At 37.3% G+C, this 18,754-nt stretch overlaps 1 pseudogene; it reads left to right on the plus strand.

Moving 5' to 3' along the window:
- The first annotated feature begins 1,710 nt into the window (after positions 1-1,710).
- Positions 1,711-17,438, plus strand: LOC120196219 (annotated as a pseudogene).
- Positions 17,439-18,754: the final 1,316 nt, after the last annotated feature.

Below are 18,754 nucleotides of genomic sequence, written 5' to 3' on the forward strand. Positions count from 1 at the left end.
CTGACTCAACCCAACCCATGTCCACCTCTGCCTGTGGACGTAATTGCTTGATCGCATAACTTTTGAGGAGATAACACTTCCGTCAATAAACCATGAGGATTGAGGAGCAAAGAAAAAAGAAAATTCCAGTGTATGCATTTAAGAAATGACTTCAGAACGAGTATGTCAAATTATTGGCATTATTTTTAAAGATGAGAAAATGGAAGTTTATTTTATTTTTGAATGAAAAGGGTTTATTAAACTCCACCGAAATTATTTGTTGGCCTGCAAATTGCAATCTATATGTGAACTTTATAAGCTTTACCAACACACACAGCATCAGATCATGGGTTAAGCATATATACTTCCATTTGTTCCTGGAGAGTGGAGACAGCGTGAATGTATACTTGAAAATTTTAACATCGGAGAGTTGAGTTCCAACGCATGCATAATTCTAGTTTGGCCGACCTATTAAATTATAGGATATACTACATGTTTAGTACTTAAATTATCAGTTTTTTTTATTTTAGTACCTAAACTTTAATTTGTTTCAAAATCAAATCTAATGTTTACTTTTTATTTCATTTTAGTACCTTACCGTTAAAAAATTAGCAAAACTATTACAACATGGTACTCTTTTTCGGGTAAACTACATCATGCATCACTCAACTATCTTCTCACTTCTATTTGGATCACTGAAGTTTAATTTTTTTAATTTAATTACTTAACTTTCAAATTACTCCAAATTTATTCACTCTAACTTTCAATTTTATTTTTTATTTTAATTATATATTTAATAAAATAATAATAAAAATGTCATGTCACAAAAAATATTAATAAAATAAATTAGAGTGATTAAAACATGAATAATTTGAAAGTTGAGTAGTTAAACTGAAATTTTTTAAATTTTAATTACCAAAATAAGAGTGAAAAAATAGTTAAGTGATAAATGATGTAATTTACCCATAGAAAAATGCCACGTACATTAGTTCCGTTAAGTTTTTAACAACGAGATAATAAAATAAAAAGTAAATGTTAATTGTGGTTTTTAAACAAATAAAAATTTAGATATTAAAATGAAATAAAACCGATAGTTAAATAGTAAAAGTGTAGTTACCTAAAATATATTTAATGTCTATAAACAAAAAGCGTTGTATTACTAGTTGCATTGTAAACAACGACAAGGCCATAATCAAGCCTATAATTGGCATATCACTGGAAGAGTTTTTTACGTTTGATTCGAAGATCACAAAAGGTCTAAATTAATCATCTTTAACTAGGCCTTGTTTTCTTCTGTAAGCTTCTTCGCTGCTAAATTGATTAAATATTGGTAGCAGACCACAGACTTGATTAGTTTCTTTAAATCTCAGTAATCAACTTTATTAATTTCTTTGAAGCAACTTGGCCCTCCATCTTTTCCGTGACAAACGTTAATGCCATTATTTCCGAGAACCATTAATTATATTAACGCTGACAATCTGAGTCTAGCTAGGTAGTTTAAGCAGCTGGTGAACCCTAATACAAAGTCTACTTGATCCTTTGGAAATTCCACGACACCTCTTCTGTTCACAGGTAGATGCGGCGAAGCGGATTAATATTTTATATACCGTTGGGAACCTCCACTAGCACTTTACAGTTTAAACAGCTTTTAAAATGTCAAAGGCATTCTCATATAAGTACCAATCAAGCTTTCTTTACTGTATACAACAACAAAATAACTTCTTTAGTGTAAACAACAATGAGTGACATTGAAGGATCTCCAGGAAGCTCCATGCATGGAGTCACTGGAAGGGAACCCGCTTTTGCCTTGTCAGTTGCTTCACCAATGGTCCCGACTGATACAACCGCTAATTTCGACTTGCCTGTGGATTCTGAGCACAAAGCCAAAGTCTTCAAGGCTCAAGCTTTTTTCCCTAGCTAATCCCCACTTGAGAACTTTCCACTTATCCTGGATCTCTTTCTTCACTTGCTTCGTCTCCACCTCTGCTGCAGCACCCCTCGTTCCCATTATCTGTGACAACCTCGATTTAAAGAAACAAGATATTGGGAATGCTGGGGTTGCTTCTGTTTCTGGCAGTATATTTTCAAGGCTGGTAATGGGTGCTGTTTGCGACCTTTTGGGACCTCGTTACGGTTGCGCATTTCTGATCATGTTATCGGCTCCCACCGTGTTTTGCATGTCGTTTGTTGCGGACGCCGGAGGTTATATAGCTGTTCGGTTTATGATTGGTTTCTCCCTTGCTACATTTGTGTCTTGCCAGTACTGGATGAGCACAATGTTTAATAGCAAGATTATTGGGTTTGTCAATGGAACTGCAGCCGGATGGGGTAACATGGGAGGAGGTGCAACTCAGCTTTTGATGCCCTTAGTTTACGAAATCATTCGACGGGTTGGTCCAACTCCATTCACTGCTTGGAGAATTGCTTTCTTCATTCCTGGATCACTTCATGTCATCATGGGAATATTGGTCTTAACACTTGGCCAGGACATGCCCGACGGAAACCTTAGCAGTCTGCAAAAGAAGGGGAATGTTGCTAAAGATAAATTCGGCAAGGCAAGTCTTCGATCTTATTTAATTCCAAGTTTCCATGATGTCAATTCTTTTAGTTTTCTAAAAAGGAATGGCTTTTATCATTGCAGGTGCTATGGTATGCCATTACAAATTACAGGACCTGGATTTTTGTCCTTTATGGATACAACTAATATTCTTCTCAACCTCAAGCTTTTCCACAGCAACAGGTCTTACTTGAATGGGAGTCATGATTGTGGCTTGTACTCTTCCTGTTACTCTGGTTCATTTCCCACAATGGGGTAGCATGTTCCTTCCGCCTTCAAAAGATGTAAACAAGTCCACCAAAGAACATTACTACTCCTTGGAGTATAACGAAGACGAAAAGAAAAGAGGCATGCACTCCTCAAGTCTCAAGTTTGCCGAGAACAGCCGGTCCGAGCGCGGAAAGAGATTAGACTCAGCACCAACCCCACCCAATACAACACCATCTCATGTTTAAGCTATACACACGCATCCGGTATATTCTTTCTTGTTCAATAATGACAAGGGTTATGATGTGTTGTATTCTGAATCTGAAATCTAAATTAAGCTTAGTTGTTTAGATGAAACTCCACATTATAATATCCATAACCAAGATTCCAAGTTAATGACGGTAATGAATCTAAGCGGGAGCTGTTTATTGAAACGCATCTCAATGTCATTCCAAATTTTTAATAATTAAGGGACAGTTGACTTGTCGTTCATTGTGAAACACAACTAGAATTTTGCCCATGTGTACATAAGCATAACATTTAAATTAGTAACACATTTCAATCATCTATTCGCTACATTGCGTCACCACAAGTATAAGATTTTCTAATTATATAGATATGGTGCGAAGCTACAACCGTCACTAAAATTTAAATAATTTCTTGATTTTATTTTTCAAGTTTAAAAACTCATAAAACTAATCAATTTAGAGAAGGGTTTACTACCTAGTAACGATAGTAAAAGGAAAATATGAATTAAGAGTGATAATGATCAAATACGAGTCTTTTTGTCCAACATTTTTTCATTGCATCAGATTAAAAAATTATTATATTATTTATAAAAATAATACTTAAATTAAATTATGATTAAAATTAATTATATTTATTTTAAAATATATATGAATTATTAAAATAAAATTAAAATAATTATAATTTCTATTAAATATATTAATTTTATAATATAAAGTATAAAAAATTAATATATTCTTATAATATTTTATAATTTATACTATTAATTTCAAGTATAATTTAATTTTAATATTATATTTTGTTAACAATATAGCATGTTCCTAATTTGATATAGTGATAAGGCCTATCATAATTTTATTGAAAGATACTAATTTACTAAAAAAACGAGATATTGGTTGTCCTAATATGTCATATAAGATTATCAATATTCAAGTAATGAATGTTAAAGACTAATTAATTATTTTATTATAAATTAATAATACTATTAACCATAATATAACTTTTAAAAAATACATAAATTTTAATGACCCTTGACTTCATTTATCTAAAAAATCTTAATTGATATTTTTTAGTAACATTATTGTAATCAAATTGCAAGGGTGATTGGTTTCATTTTGATTAGAATATTACAACTTGTTCGTCCAGCTTCAGAAGTTAAATGACGATACCATTCATATATATCAAAGTCAATGTAAGGGGGATATCTTCACGTCAGAAAATGATGATTCACCCCTTTAGTATCAGCACAGAATGGGATTGAAAACAACAATTTACTGCAACCAAAATTCCAACTTCTTTTGGACGGTAAATAATATCTGAAATTATACTGAACAAAATGATGAAAACTTTTATTACCTTTTTTTGCTCTTCAAATGTCTAATAATATGCAAGAAGCTGCTAACCTTTTCAAATTTTAAACTCCTTTTTCCTAAAAATATAAATAATTTGATTTTGTAACCAAATTTGAAAACATTAAAAAAAAACCTGGATGATTTGTGTGCACAAATATCAGGAATTGTATATTCAGCAAAGGATGTCCAAACCGTCATCCAAGTTGCACACTGCTTGTTCAACGTACGGCTCTCTATTTGTCTCAAAACACAGCTCCTGGCGCCTGCTATAATATATATATACATATATATGGCCTTTCCACACAAATCAAACGGCAACGAGGATAGCCAAGTTCCTCATTTGGTTTAGATATTATCAGGCTCTGCAAATATTACGTAATACATCGAACCACAGGTCGATAGTCAAACATGTTTACAACGACCACCCAACAGCTACAGAATAGTGGGAACGCTGTTTTATTAGAAAAGCCATAAAGTTATGATTGTTTTACAATTTATGAACAAGCAAACTGACCCTTTGGGATATACGATAGGGCCCTCCCCCCACGTTCAAATCTAGCTGGAATCCCAATCGCTAGGAATATCCAGCACTAGCTCCCTTAGGGCTTTTACGAAGTCAAAGACCCATTTTCCATTATAAATATACTGGAGTTGGGATCCATTGTTACACAACAACATAAACACTTGTTAGAAAACTTTGTCTACCTCCCTTCCTATTGCCAACTTATCTCTTTGAAGAGGCAGAAATGGCTAACATTGAAGGGTCTCCAGGAAGCTCCATGCATGGAGTCACCGGAAGGGAACCCGCTTTTGCCTTGTCAGTTGCTTCACCAATGGTCCCAACTGACACAACCGCTAACTTTGACTTGCCTGTGGATTCTGAGCACAAAGCCAAAGTCTTCAAGCTTTTCTCTTTTGCAAACCCTCACATGAGAACCTTTCACTTATCTTGGATCTCCTTCTTCACTTGTTTTATCTCCACCTTTGCTGCTGCACCCCTTGTTCCCATAATTCGTGACAACCTGAATTTGACTAAACAAGACATCGGTAATGCTGGTTGCTTCTGTTTCTGGCAGTATATTCTCTAGGCTTGTGATGGGCGCAGTTTGTGATCTACTGGGGCCTCGTTACGGATGCGCGTTTCTGATTATGTTAGCTGCTCCAACTGTCTTTTGCATGTCATTTGTTTCGAGTGCCGGAGGTTACCTTACGGTCCGGTTCATGATCGGATTCTCGCTCGCCACATTTGTGTCTTGCCAGTATTGGATGAGCACAATGTTTAACAGCAAGATTATCGGTCTTGTTAATGGAACTGCAGCCGGATGGGGTAACATGGGAGGAGGTGCCACTCAACTTCTAATGCCCTTAGTTTATGACATTATTCGACAAGCCGGTGCTACGCCATTCACTGCCTGGAGAATTGCCTTCTTCATTCCCGGATGGTTTCACATCATTATGGGCATCTTGGTCCTAACCCTTGGACAAGACTTGCCTGATGGGAACCTTAGTACCTTGCAGAAGAAGGGTGATGTTGCAAAAGATAAATTTTCCAAGGTAAGTTTCTTTTAGAAACTTTTAATCTTTTCTCAAATGCTCAAAACTCTGATATATCATTTTTTTTACTAATAAACTCCAAATCATTATTCAGGTGTTGTGGTATGCTGTTACAAATTACAGGACCTGGATCTTTGTCCTCCTATATGGCTACTCCATGGGAGTTGAGTTGTCCACTGATAATGTTGTTGCGGAGTACTTCTATGATAGGTGAGATGAGACCCCCTCTTGTATGAAACGCCAAAGGATTAAGGTTCTTAAAGTACGCATCTTTTAAAACTAAACATAATTTTCTATGGTAACAACAGGTTTAATCTCAAACTCCGCACAGCAGGAACAATCGCTGCTACCTTTGGAATGGCAAACCTTCTTGCTCGGCCCTTCGGTGGTTATGCTTCCGACGTAGCAGCTCGATACTTCGGGATGAGGGGCAGGCTATGGGTGTTGTGGATCCTCCAAACCTTCGGAGGTGCTTGCTGTATCTGGCTCGGACGATCCAATTCACTTCCGATCGCAATCTTATCAATGATTCTCTTCTCCGTTGGAGCTCAGGCAGCATGTGGTGCCACTTTTGGAATTATTCCATTCATATCGCGACGATCGTTGGGAATAATTTCAGGCATGACAGGAGCAGGAGGGAACTTTGGATCAGGGTTGACACAGCTAATATTCTTCTCAACTACAAGATTCTCCACAGCACAGGGTCTTACTTGGATGGGAGTCATGATTGTGGCCTGCACCCTTCCTGTGACATTAGTTCACTTCCCACAATGGGGCAGCATGTTCCTTCCTCCTTCAAAGGATGTGGTAAAGGGCACTGAAGATAACTACTATAGTTCTGAATGGAATGAGGAGGAGAAGAAGAAAGGGTTGCATCAGGGAAGTCTCAAGTTTGCAGAGAACAGCCGGTCCGAACGCGGCAGGAAGGTTGCATCGGCTCCTACTCCGCCAAATTCCACACCAGAATCAAAGGCATGATATGCACGTTTAACTGACCAGTACAATCTTGATAAAGCTTATGATACAAGAAAAGTGTTATTCTATAATTGTGGTTGTAGAACGCTTTAGTCTTTTGTAATGCGTTTGAAGAAAAACAGTTCTCTACTATAAAGATGAATTAGAATGTGATTGTATCCATAAAAATATTCCTGCTAGGTTCTGTTGCAAATTATGAAGAACTGAATGAAGCTGAGTCGTATCTCAGTAGAAAAATCAGACGCTTGTGATCATCATTTAAGTATTTTTATGAACGTGTTATTGGTTGAATATTAAATCCAGATGTGGCATTATATATGGAATTGAAAGTTATATGTATACAGGAAACAAAGGGAATCATGAATATATTTTTCCTCCTGAGATCTCGGAGTAGTTGACTCAGCCTTGCCAAAAACGATAAGATCCAAGAAAAAGTATAAATTAGTAAGTGTTGACAGAAGTAGGTCTAAATGAGATCAATACTGTCGTTAAAAGCTTTTTTTTTTTTTTTTAAAGAATTGGGTACCCTAAATAATATTTAGAAATCTTAGATATTTTTCATATTACCTTTCAATCTCGTCATATTTTTAACGTTTTCTTCTGATAATTTTATATTAAATTTATTTTAAAAATTCTACGGAAATGTCCTTCACAAAAATGACGATTTTCCCTAAATTTTTATGTGTGTAAATTGTAATTAAGAGGAAATTCTAAAATACAATTTATTAACATAAGCCTAAAAATAATAGAAATTGATTGTAATCGAAAATCATTAATTTTTTTGTTAGACAGAGTAATATTTTCAGTTGCAACCGAAAATGTTATAAATTTATATAACTTTTTAATTTGAACATGATAATATTTTAGGTTAAAATCATCTCAAATTAACTTTAAATTAAGTTATCTCACAATAAAACTACTTGTAATTAAGAGATCAGAATAGAAATGAAAAAGATGACCAAAATATTGAGAACGAAAAAAATAAAAAATGAAAGATTGAAAAAAATCCAAAAACTAAAAATTAATGATTTTGGTAATAAAATTTATTGAATCTCATATTGTGTAGATTTTAATCTTTTTAAGTGTTTAAATATAAATTTTAAATATAAATTTACGAAATGATTAAAGATGATATCTATACATGTGTCGTTGTTGCTTGATTCATGCTTATGTTAAATTTTTTTTCCATCTGGGTTCAATTCGTAATAATTTTTATTTTTTAAACCATTTTTTCTTTATATATATATATACATAAAGAGCTTTATTGCTCTAATTTAACCCAGGAACACAGGATAGGCGTTGATTTGGCAATTTCGTTTTAGTTCGTAAGCAATTATTTTCCATTTCTTTGATATTTTTTTCGTATTTTTTTAAATACCGATATAGTAACCTTAATATAAACTATGTGTCTCGACCGCCTTTCGGGTGGGCCCGGAATTGGGCTTCGACTTAAATAAAATATTAGGAGTCGCCACCGATCATAAAAAAATATTTAGGTTGATCGGATACCATCTTAACTGATCTGCGTTTTACCAGAAATATGTCGGGCACGGGAGTCGGTTACAGTCAAGGAAGGATTAGCACCCTTGAACTGTCCTTTCGGTACCATTTAATTTATCGGTTGTCTTAATTACAAAAATTAAAATTAAAATTAAAATTTAAAAATTCGATTCAAATTACTTACCTTTGATTGATTGAAATTATCCTAAAAAGATCATAAATAAAGTAAAAAAAACTAAAACAAACAAACACAAAGAGTTAGTATTAAAATTTAAATAAAAAAAAGAGTAAATAAAAAAAATAAAAGAAAATTCGAATTAAAAAAAATTAAATTGGAAAGGATTAAAATTCATGGATCAAATTAATTATAGGAATAAGCTACAAAAGAAAAACATAAAATTAAGGGATTAAATAAAAAATAGAAATTTAAAGTACTAAAATAGCGAAACAGAAAATTAAAATACCAAACAATGATTAAACCAAATGTAAAATAATGACTAAAATAAAGTATTTGAAAGTATAATGACCAAAGTAGAGTTCTAATAAGAAAAACAACAAAATAAGTAATAACGGGAATAAAATAAAAGTATTAAAACATTAATGCTTAAACTAAAATAAAGTAAAAAAAATAGTGGGTGAAACATAAAATTAAAATAACATGATTATCCAAATTATAGTAAAATATAATTATGTTGGATAAAATACAAGAATACATAAGATAATAGCTAAAATGAAATAAACAAAGATAACATAAAAAAAAACTACTCAATCAGGAATAAATAGTTACTAAAGTAAATAGACATAAAATAAAGTGGCAAAATTAGAAATAAACAAAACAAGAAATATAACATGTTAGTGACTAAATCAAAAACTAATAGTGACTAAAATAAAGGAAATGAAAGTTACATGCATAAATCATCACAAAATATAACATATTGGTGATCGAATTGAAAATAACGAAAATAAAGCACCTAAAATGAAATAAAATAAAAACATAGAACTTTGGTGACTAGAATGTAAAAACAATGTAATATTAGAGGGACCTGGACGTGATTAACCACAAAAGTTTAATGACTGATTTTTAAAACAGCGATAATAGAGTGACTTAAACATAAATAGACCAAAAAAAAACCATTATAAAAGATGACAATAAATTAAAGGATCCTATATGAGGTTAACCCAAAATTCAAATTAAAAGCACTCCCCCACCTGAATTAACTCCAGAACACGTGAACCCCAAATAAAACCCCCTTTCCCATTTTTTATTCTGTAACATATCAAACCCACAACCTTCTTCTAATTTTCTTTCAAGCAGAGCATCCATGGAGTCCCAAATTTCCAGTGAAATCGAGAGCCACACCAACCACTCGACTCTAGACCCGACGACGACGACACCTCTACTCCGACGTACTGCAGCAAGGTAACTTAACTCTCTATTTTTATTTTAATTATTTTTTTAAACTCGTGGAATTTACGTTAACTACGAACAAAATTACAAACTAAAATTCTTATTATTAGTTGCATTCGTATTGAACAAAAAAAAAAAATTAAAGAAAACTGAAATATAAACTGAACTACCTTAGGAATTGCTGAAAAAAAATTTGTATTTTATTACTATCCCCTTCTGAAAAACAAGAGTAATCCCTTTTACAATTCTTCCTCCTCCCCTTTTTCTTCCATTTCAATCGGCTATTTATAGCCATTTTCTTACATAGCTTTTACATAAAAAATAACAATTTGCAATCTGATCATACTTTAGATCAGATATCACATGCGTCTGTAGGATTGGTAGGAAACAAGCATTAACGCTCTGGGGTAGTGATGGCAGCAAGTTGCTTAGAGAAGGGCCAGGGCGAAATGAAGTGTCTACAGCTGCCCCTCTTTGCTCATTATCGTGTAACGATAATAGGGCAAAGATTAAAAGACACAAATTTCGTCCATATCAAATATCCTTTATCGTAGAGTTGAAATCCAATGTTGTTTGTGAGCACAATATCCTTCGTCGTGAAGTTGAAATCGTGGATGTTTCGAGTCCAATATCCTTCGTCATGAAGTTGAAATTGGCTCTGAATGAAATTGGGAAGCCCCTTCGCTGTGGAGTTGAGCTTTGAATTGGATATCATTCGCTATAAAGTTGAAATCCAATGTTGTTTGTGATGAAGTTGAAATCGTGGATGTTTCGAGTCCAATATCCTTCGTCATGAAGTTGAAATTGGCTCTGAATGAAATTGGGAAGCCCCTTCGCTGTGGAGTTGAGCTTTGAATTGGATATCTTCGCTGTAAAGTTGAAATCCAATGTTGTTTGTGAGCACGATATCCTTCGTCGTGAAGTTGAAATCGTGGATGTTTCGAGTCCAATATCCTTCGTCGTGAAGTTGAAATTGGCTCTGAATGAAACTGGGAAGCCCCTTCGTTGTGGAGTTGAGCTTTGAATTGGATATCTTTCGCTGTAAAGTTGAAATCCAATGTTGTTTGTGAGCACGATATCCTTCGTCGTGAAGTTGAAATCGTTGATGTTTCGAGTCCAATATCCTTCGTCGTGAAGTTGAAATTGGCTCTGAATGAAACTGGGAAGCCCCTTCGCTGTGGAGTTGAGCTTTGAATTGGATATCCTTCGCTGTAAAGTTGAAATCCAATCTTCAGTAAATGGTGTTGCTTCGAGTCCAATATCCTTCGTTGTGAAGTTGAAATTGACTCTAGCTAGAACCTGCAAAGTTATGCATATATGCGATGCTATGGATGCAATGCTCTTAGGTATGCCTAAAATGCATATGCAACATATGCTATTTTGGGTTCTGGAGAGAAATCTCGATCTCCGATTGCCTGTCTTGTTGTGTCTTGATTCTGGAATCTTGAAGTTCTAATTCCCGATCTTGAATTCTTCAAATATTTAAATCTGATATTTTTATCCTTGATTTGGAAAATGGTTATCGACCATCTCAATTATGTGCATGAGCCTTGATCGACTTTCCGAGTACCTGTACTTTTCAAAGAGTCTTTGTACAGTAATATACAATTATCTTTTGCAAAAGTAAATAAATCATTAGGTTTAAATTCAACCCAAGATGCTCAAAAGGAATTGATTTAGAGAAAAGATTGTCTTTATTCATAAGGGAAAAAGAACAAATGACAAACATTTTGGAAAATGAATATATGATGAAGTGTGAATGAATGTTTTAGATCTTGATAATGTGGGTACTGTTGAACTGATAAGCCGTTAAGTGACCTTGAACGCAACCTTTGCCGAGGGATCTTTGAAGATGCGACAATGTTCAGGAAAGTGCAACCTTTCTCCGACTCGTTAATCTTGTAGAGGATTCAGATGCCGGGATGTCTGGATTTCTTGAATTAATATCCAAATCGCCCTTTCGGGTTTTCAACTTGGACCCATCCTTGGTTGCAAGACGCCCTTTACAGGTTTTCATCTTGAACCCACCTTATATTTTTTTTGTTTTTTTTTTTCTATTTAGTGTGCCCTTTCGGGTTTTCACCCTAAACATTTTTCTCTTTTTTGTTCTTTTTTGTTCTTTTTCTTTTTCGACTTAGGATGCCATCTCGAGTTTTCATCCTAAGCGAAGTATTTTTTGACTGCATCCGAATTGATAGGATGTGGCAGTTCTGGTCCGTCCATTTCAGCAAGGACAAGGGCTCCTCCGGAAAAGGCCTTTTTTACGACATAAGGTCCTTCCCAATTTGGCATCCATTTTCCTCTGTAATCTTTATGGATTGGCCAAATTCTCTTTAGCACTAGGTCTCCTTCACGAAATATTCTCGGGCGCACCTTCTTGTCATGTGCCCGAATCATTCGTTTCTGATAGATTTGACCGTGATGAATGGCTTTCAGTCTCTTTTCATCTATCAGGTTCAGCTGATCGTATCGAGATTGTACCCATTCTGCATCATCCAGTTTGACCTCTGTCAAGACCCGTAATGACGAAATTTCTACTTCAATGGGTAGTACTGCTTCCATTCCATAAGCTAGTGAAAATGGAGTTGCCCCAGTCGAGGTTCGTACCGAGGTTCGGTAAGCGAACAAAGCAAAAGGCAATTTCTCATGCCAGTCTTTGTAGGTCTCAGTCGTTCTCTCCACTATCTTTTTAATGTTTTTGTTTGCTGCTTCTACTGCTCCGTTCATCTTTGGTCTGTAGGTAGTAGAATTGTGATGCTTTATGTTGAATTGCTCACAAACAGCTTTCATCATTTTGTTGTTCAAGTTTGTAGCATTATCAGTAATGATTCTTTCAGGTAAACCATACCGACATATGATTTCTTTCTTCAAAAACTTGCAAATAGTGGACTGAGTAACACTAGCGTAGGAAGCAGCCTCTACCCACTTGGTGAAATAATCAATTGCCACGAGAATGAAACGGTGGCCATTCGAAGCCTTCGGATGGATTTGCCCGATAACATCCATGCCCCACATAGAAAAAGGCCATGGTGATGTCATTACATGAAGTGGATGAGGTGGAACATTTATTTTATCTCCGTAAATCTGACACTTATGACATCTTTTAGCGTAGTTGATGCAATCACTTTCCAGTGTTGACCAAAAATATCCGCATCTCATTATTTGTCTTGACATCATGTGCCCATTTGCATGTGTTCCACAAACTCCGTTATGTACTTCTTCCACTATCATTTTTGCCTCTTCTGCATCTACACACCTTAATAGGACTTGGTCATGGCTTTTCTTATACAAGACATCCCCGTCAAGGATATATCCAGCTGCCATCCTTCTAATGGTTCTTTTGTCAGTCTCGGTGGCTTCCTCTGGATAACTCCGATTCTTGATGTATTGCAGAATGTCATGGTACCAAGGCTTAATGTCTTTCACCTCTTCGACTTGGTAACAATGAGCCGGGTACTTATACGATTGCATGTCAATTGGCATCATTTCAGACTCCCCACCAGCCTTGAATACGGCTGCCAAGGTAGCTAAGGCATCAGCCATTTGATTTTCTTCTCTCGGCACATAGTGGAAGGTGACTTCATCAAACTCTTCGAGTAGATCCATTATTAGCTTCCGATACTCTACCAGCTTTACATCCTTGGTTTCCCATTCTCCACGGAGCTGATAGATTACTAAGGCTGAATCTCCGTATACCCGTAAGGTCTTGATATTTTGCCCCATTGCAGCTCGAATTCCCAAAACACAAGCCTCATATTCTGCCATGTTGTTGGTGCAATCGAAATTCAATTTGCTAGTGAATGGGTAATGATTCCCTTATGGGGAAATCAGTATTGCCCCGATGCCATGTCCTATTGCATTTGATGCACCATCAAAATGCATTCTCCAGGAACTGTAGGTAGAAGTACTTGCCTCTTCTAAGGTGATAGCCATCAAGTCTTCGTCTGGGAAGTCAAAGCTTAGCGGCTCATAGTTCTCATCGGTTCTGCTTGCCAAAAAATCTGATATGGCACTTCCCTTTATTGCTTTTTGGCTTACGTACTCGATATCAAATTCAGACAATAGCATCTGCCATCGGGCTAACCTTCCAGATAGAGCAGGTACACCCATCATGTATTTTAGAGGATCTAACTTAGAGATCAGCCATGTAGTGTGATACAACATGTATTGTCTGAGTCTCTTTGTAGCCCAGACTAGAGCACAGCAAACCTTCTCGATAGGAGGATATCTGACCTCGCAATCGGTGAACTTCTTGCTTAAATAATATATGGCTTTTTCCTTCTTTCCAGACTCATCATGTTGACCCAGGACACACCCCATTGAGTTCTCGAATACAGATAGATATAAGAACATGTGTTTGCCTGGGATAGGAGACATCAGGATTGGAGCGTGAGATAAATACTCCTTTACTTTTTCAAATGCAATCTGGCAATTTTCATCCCATGCTCCGGGGTTATTTTTTCGAAGAAGTCGGAAGATTGGGTCACATTTTTCGGTTAACTGAGATATGAACCGTGCTATGTAGTTCAATCTGCCCAGAAAACCTCGGACCTCTTTCTGTGTTCGTGGTGGAGGTAGATTTTGGATAACCTTAACTTTATCAGGATCAACCTCAATCCCTTTCCTGCTAACTACGAATCCTAACAACTTCCCAGATGTTACCCGAAGGTACACTTGCTCGGGTTCAGTCGCAGCTGGAACTTCCTCAATCTTTGGAAGAGTTTTCTTAAATTCTCGACATGTTCATTCTCGGTCTGTGCCTTGACAATCATGTCATCGACGTAAACCTCGATTTCTCTGTGCATCATATCGTGGAACAGGGTCACCATAGCTCTCTGATATGTTGCACCAGCATTCTTCAATCCAAAGGGCATCACCTTATAACAGAAAGTTCCCCACATTGTGACGAATGTGGTCTTCTCCATATCTTCAAGATGCATCTTGATCTGATTATATCCTGAGAATCCATCCATGAATGAAAAGAAAGCGTTCCCGGCTGTATTGTCCACCAATGTGTCAATGTGTGGCAGAGGGAAGTTGTCTTTGGGACTTGCCTTGTTAAGGTCCCGGTAATCGACACACATGCGTACTTTCCCGTCTTTCTTTGGCACAGGCACGATGTTGGCCACCCATTCCGGATATTTGGCCACTTGGAGGAAACCAGCATCAAATTGCTTCTTGACTTCTTCCTTGATCTTAAGGAGCATTTCTGGTCGCATTCTCCTCAGCTTTTGCTGCACGGGTTTGCATCCTAGTTTGATAGGCAGTTTGTGGACTACCATATCTGTGTCTAGTCCCGGCATGTCTTGATATGACCAAGCGAACACATCTCTGTACTCTTGAAGTAAGACTATCAAGTTTTGTCTTGCTTCATCTGAAAGAATTGTACCGATTTAACCTCCTTTCTATCCTCGTCAGTGCCCAGATTGAAGATTTCGATCTTTTCCTCATGTGGCAGTATTTGATTCTCTTCTCTTTCTACCATTCTCAATAATTCGGTAGGTAAGTTGCACTTTTCCTCATTGTCGAATTCATCGAATTCCCCAAGACAAATGGCCGATTCAAAATCCACCTCCGGATCAGGATCATCAGTGCCTACATTATCGTTATCTGGGGACCTGAAGGAAAGAAAATGTGTATGTGTGAGAGGAAAATATCCCACACGAAACAATCAAAAATTAAATTTGAAAGAGAATATAATGGAGTATTGAAAAAATGGTTTCAGAAGAAATGAAATAAGAAAAATGTTTGACATGAAGAAAATTCGCATCTTTTATTGAATTTAAAACAATGTTTATTCACCCTTACAAAAGATAACCTATTGCCCCGGGTATAGGCAAATAGGGATAGTTCGAATATTACTCTGAAAGACTCTTGTAAACCACAGGTAGTTCTTCCACCGACCAGTTACTAGGCACAAACCCAGGTGGCAGAGGGTAGATTTCAGATTTATTGGCGTTGTCCGCATCTTCTGTAGTCACGACATTGATATTCAAATCTTTCAAAGCCACTTCTAAATCGGATGAGGTGGTCTCAAACACATAACCCTGACTTGAATGTGTGATACAGAGGTGGGAATACCATTGGTTCCCGTTGAAACTCGCTTCCAGTCAACCTGGCTAATCTTCTTTCCCGTTTCTTCTGGATTTCCTTCCTCTTTTCATGATAATTGGGCTGAAAACCAAGCCCAAACTGCTCTAATTTTGAAATAAGAATGACTGGATTAATCTTTCCTTGTAAATGCTTCCCAAACCCTCTTCCAGTCTTAGCGCCTCGTCCCAAGGTTTGCTTGACCTCCATTTTGGTGCACTTGGATAGTCGAGGTTTAGGAATCATTTTTCCTTCTGCTACGAATGTGGCATTCACGAATTCTAAGGAGCGAAATGAGCATTCTACACCTTCATCATTTACTTCAATATACGGGGCATCCGTGGTCACACTTGCCACGATATCTTCCTCAGCATTAATGATTACTAAGGCCCCGTCGATAACAAACTTAACTTTTTGATGCAGAGTGGATGGTACTGCACCTGCTTGATGAATCCATGGCCTTCCCAAAAGACAGTTATAGGAAGATATGATATCCATCACTAGAAACTCAACATTGTAGGTGGCCGGTCCGATCGTTAGCGGCACCTCAATCTTGCCAATTACCTCTCTTTTGGTCCCATCAAATGCTCGGACCACGTTCTGACAGGCTCTCATATGAGAGGTATCCATTGGCAGCCTCTTCAATGTAATCAAAGGCATCACATTTAGGGCCGATCCGTTGTCGATCAATACACTTGGTAGGGCATGCCCTTTGCAATACGTAGTGATGTGTAATGCCTTTGTTCGGCCTCTTCCTCCGGATGGAATCTCATCATCTGAAAATGAGATGAGATTATCAGCTTGAATATTGTTCACCAGTCGATCCATCTTGCTGACTGGTATGTTTTGTGGCACGAACGTTTGATTTAGGACTTTCAACAGTGCCTCCCGATGTGCCTCTGAGTTTATCAAAAGTGCTAACATTGAAGTACGCGTTGGCAAGTTGTGGAGCTGTTCTACAACACTGTACTCGCTATGTTTCAAGAATTTGAGAAATTCTTTAACTTCTTCCTCCTTTATAGGTTCATTGATAGCCAATACATCTTCTTTGAAAGGCTCAAGTGGTCTCTGCCCCACTTTGCTATCACATTCTTTGGAAGTACTCACCTGGCATTCGTATTTCCATGGCACTTGTCGACTGTCCTTGTACTGAAAAGGCCGAGGTGCTGTGATCACCACCTTTGCTTGAGTTGTTGTCGTCGTCTTTGCTTTAGGGGTAATTACCAATGGACTTCCCCTACCAAATCTTCTTTCTGATGATTCTCCGGTAGCGCAAACGTCTGCTTCCGAGGAATCCTGAACTTCTTCGTAAAACTCCAGCTCTTTTCTGTCCATCATGAGTTGGACTAATGTCTTGAACTCTGGGCAATCTTGCACTTTATGCCCTTCTTCATTGTGGTAACAGCAATGGTTACCGTATTCATTTCCTGCTGTATCTGGATATAGTGCAAGAAGCCCTGCTTTTACCATTTGGCTCCATACCCAAGCCAAAGGAGCTTTAACTTCTGAAACACTCAATTTGACTCTCTTGCCCTTCTCTGTGGTGACTGCGTTAATTCCAGTCTCTTGATGATTTGGCAAGGGATTCTGGGCGACGTTTGGTGTTCCGGAGTTGAAAGTGATCCAATTCTTATTTCGCATTCGTTGTACAAGCCTCTTGAATGTGAGACAATTTTCGATTGAATGCCCCTGTACACCACCATGATATTCGCAGTTAACATTCTCGTCGAACCATCTCGGGTAAGGGGGCTTTATTGGATCCATAGGATAAGGCGACACAACGTGAGTATCAAAGAGCTGTTGGTATAACTCTTTGTATGTCATGGGAATGGGATCGAATTGCTCTCTTTCCCTTTCCTTTCTTGGTTCTCTCTGGTTCTGTTTAGAAGTACCAGATGGTACAGCTGCAGTGGTATTTGAACTTGAGATCGTAACACCCTTGTTTGGGTTGTAGGTGTTGACATTATTGATCTCTCGTTCTTTGTTCTTCACGAGAGACTTCTTACTGGAGTCACCTCCCTCAATTTTTCCTTGTTTTATGGCTAATTCGATCATTTCACCGGCCATAACTAGATCTGAGAAACTTCCTGATGTGATTGCCACTAGGTGCCCGAAGTAAGGTGACTTCAGGGTCTGTACAAACAACTTTCTAGTTTCCTTTTCATCCAAGGATGGATGAACTTGCACAGCCAAATCCCTCCAACGCTGTGCGTATTGTCGGAAATTCTCGTTATGCTTTTTCTCCAAGCTTTGGAGCATAACCCGGTCTGGTCTCATATCGTTGATATGCTTGTACTGCTCCAAGAAAGACTTGGCTAAGTCTTTCCATGTCTTGATATGAGTTCGGTTGAGCTGGTTATACCACCGGATAGCTGAACCGGACAGGCTCTCCTGGAAGCAATGGATCAGGAGTTGGTCATTTCCCACATATCCTGTCATTTTCCGACAGAACATAGTGATGTGTGCTGAGGGGCAGTTGTTCCCGTTAAACTTCTCGAACTCAGGGACCTTGAATTTTGGTGGAAGTACCAAATCTGGAACTAGACTCAACTCCATTGCATCTACCCCATAAGAGTCCTGGTCCCCTTTGACCATTTTCATCTGGTCTTCTAACATCCTGATTTTCTCTTCCATCTTTTTAGCTTTATCCTCCTCATCAAAATCCGGGACATGGTAATTATCCGGATGATTGTCAGGGATGGTTGCAAAAGTTTGTATCTTAACAGTAGATGCAGCTTTCCCTTTTGTAGAGGATGAGTCACCGGGTAATGCAACTTTCCCTTTAGTAGCGGATGAGTCCTCGGGTAATACTCCGGGTGAGATAACCACCTGTGAGGTTGGCGGTATAGTTAACCCCTCAAATGAACCTGCCCTTGGCGCACTGGC

This window comes from Hibiscus syriacus, unplaced genomic scaffold (genome assembly GCF_006381635.1).
Source record: "Hibiscus syriacus cultivar Baekdansim isolate YM2019G1 unplaced genomic scaffold, ASM638163v2 tig00117028_pilon, whole genome shotgun sequence".
NCBI classification, from domain to species: Eukaryota; Viridiplantae; Streptophyta; class Magnoliopsida; order Malvales; family Malvaceae; genus Hibiscus; species Hibiscus syriacus.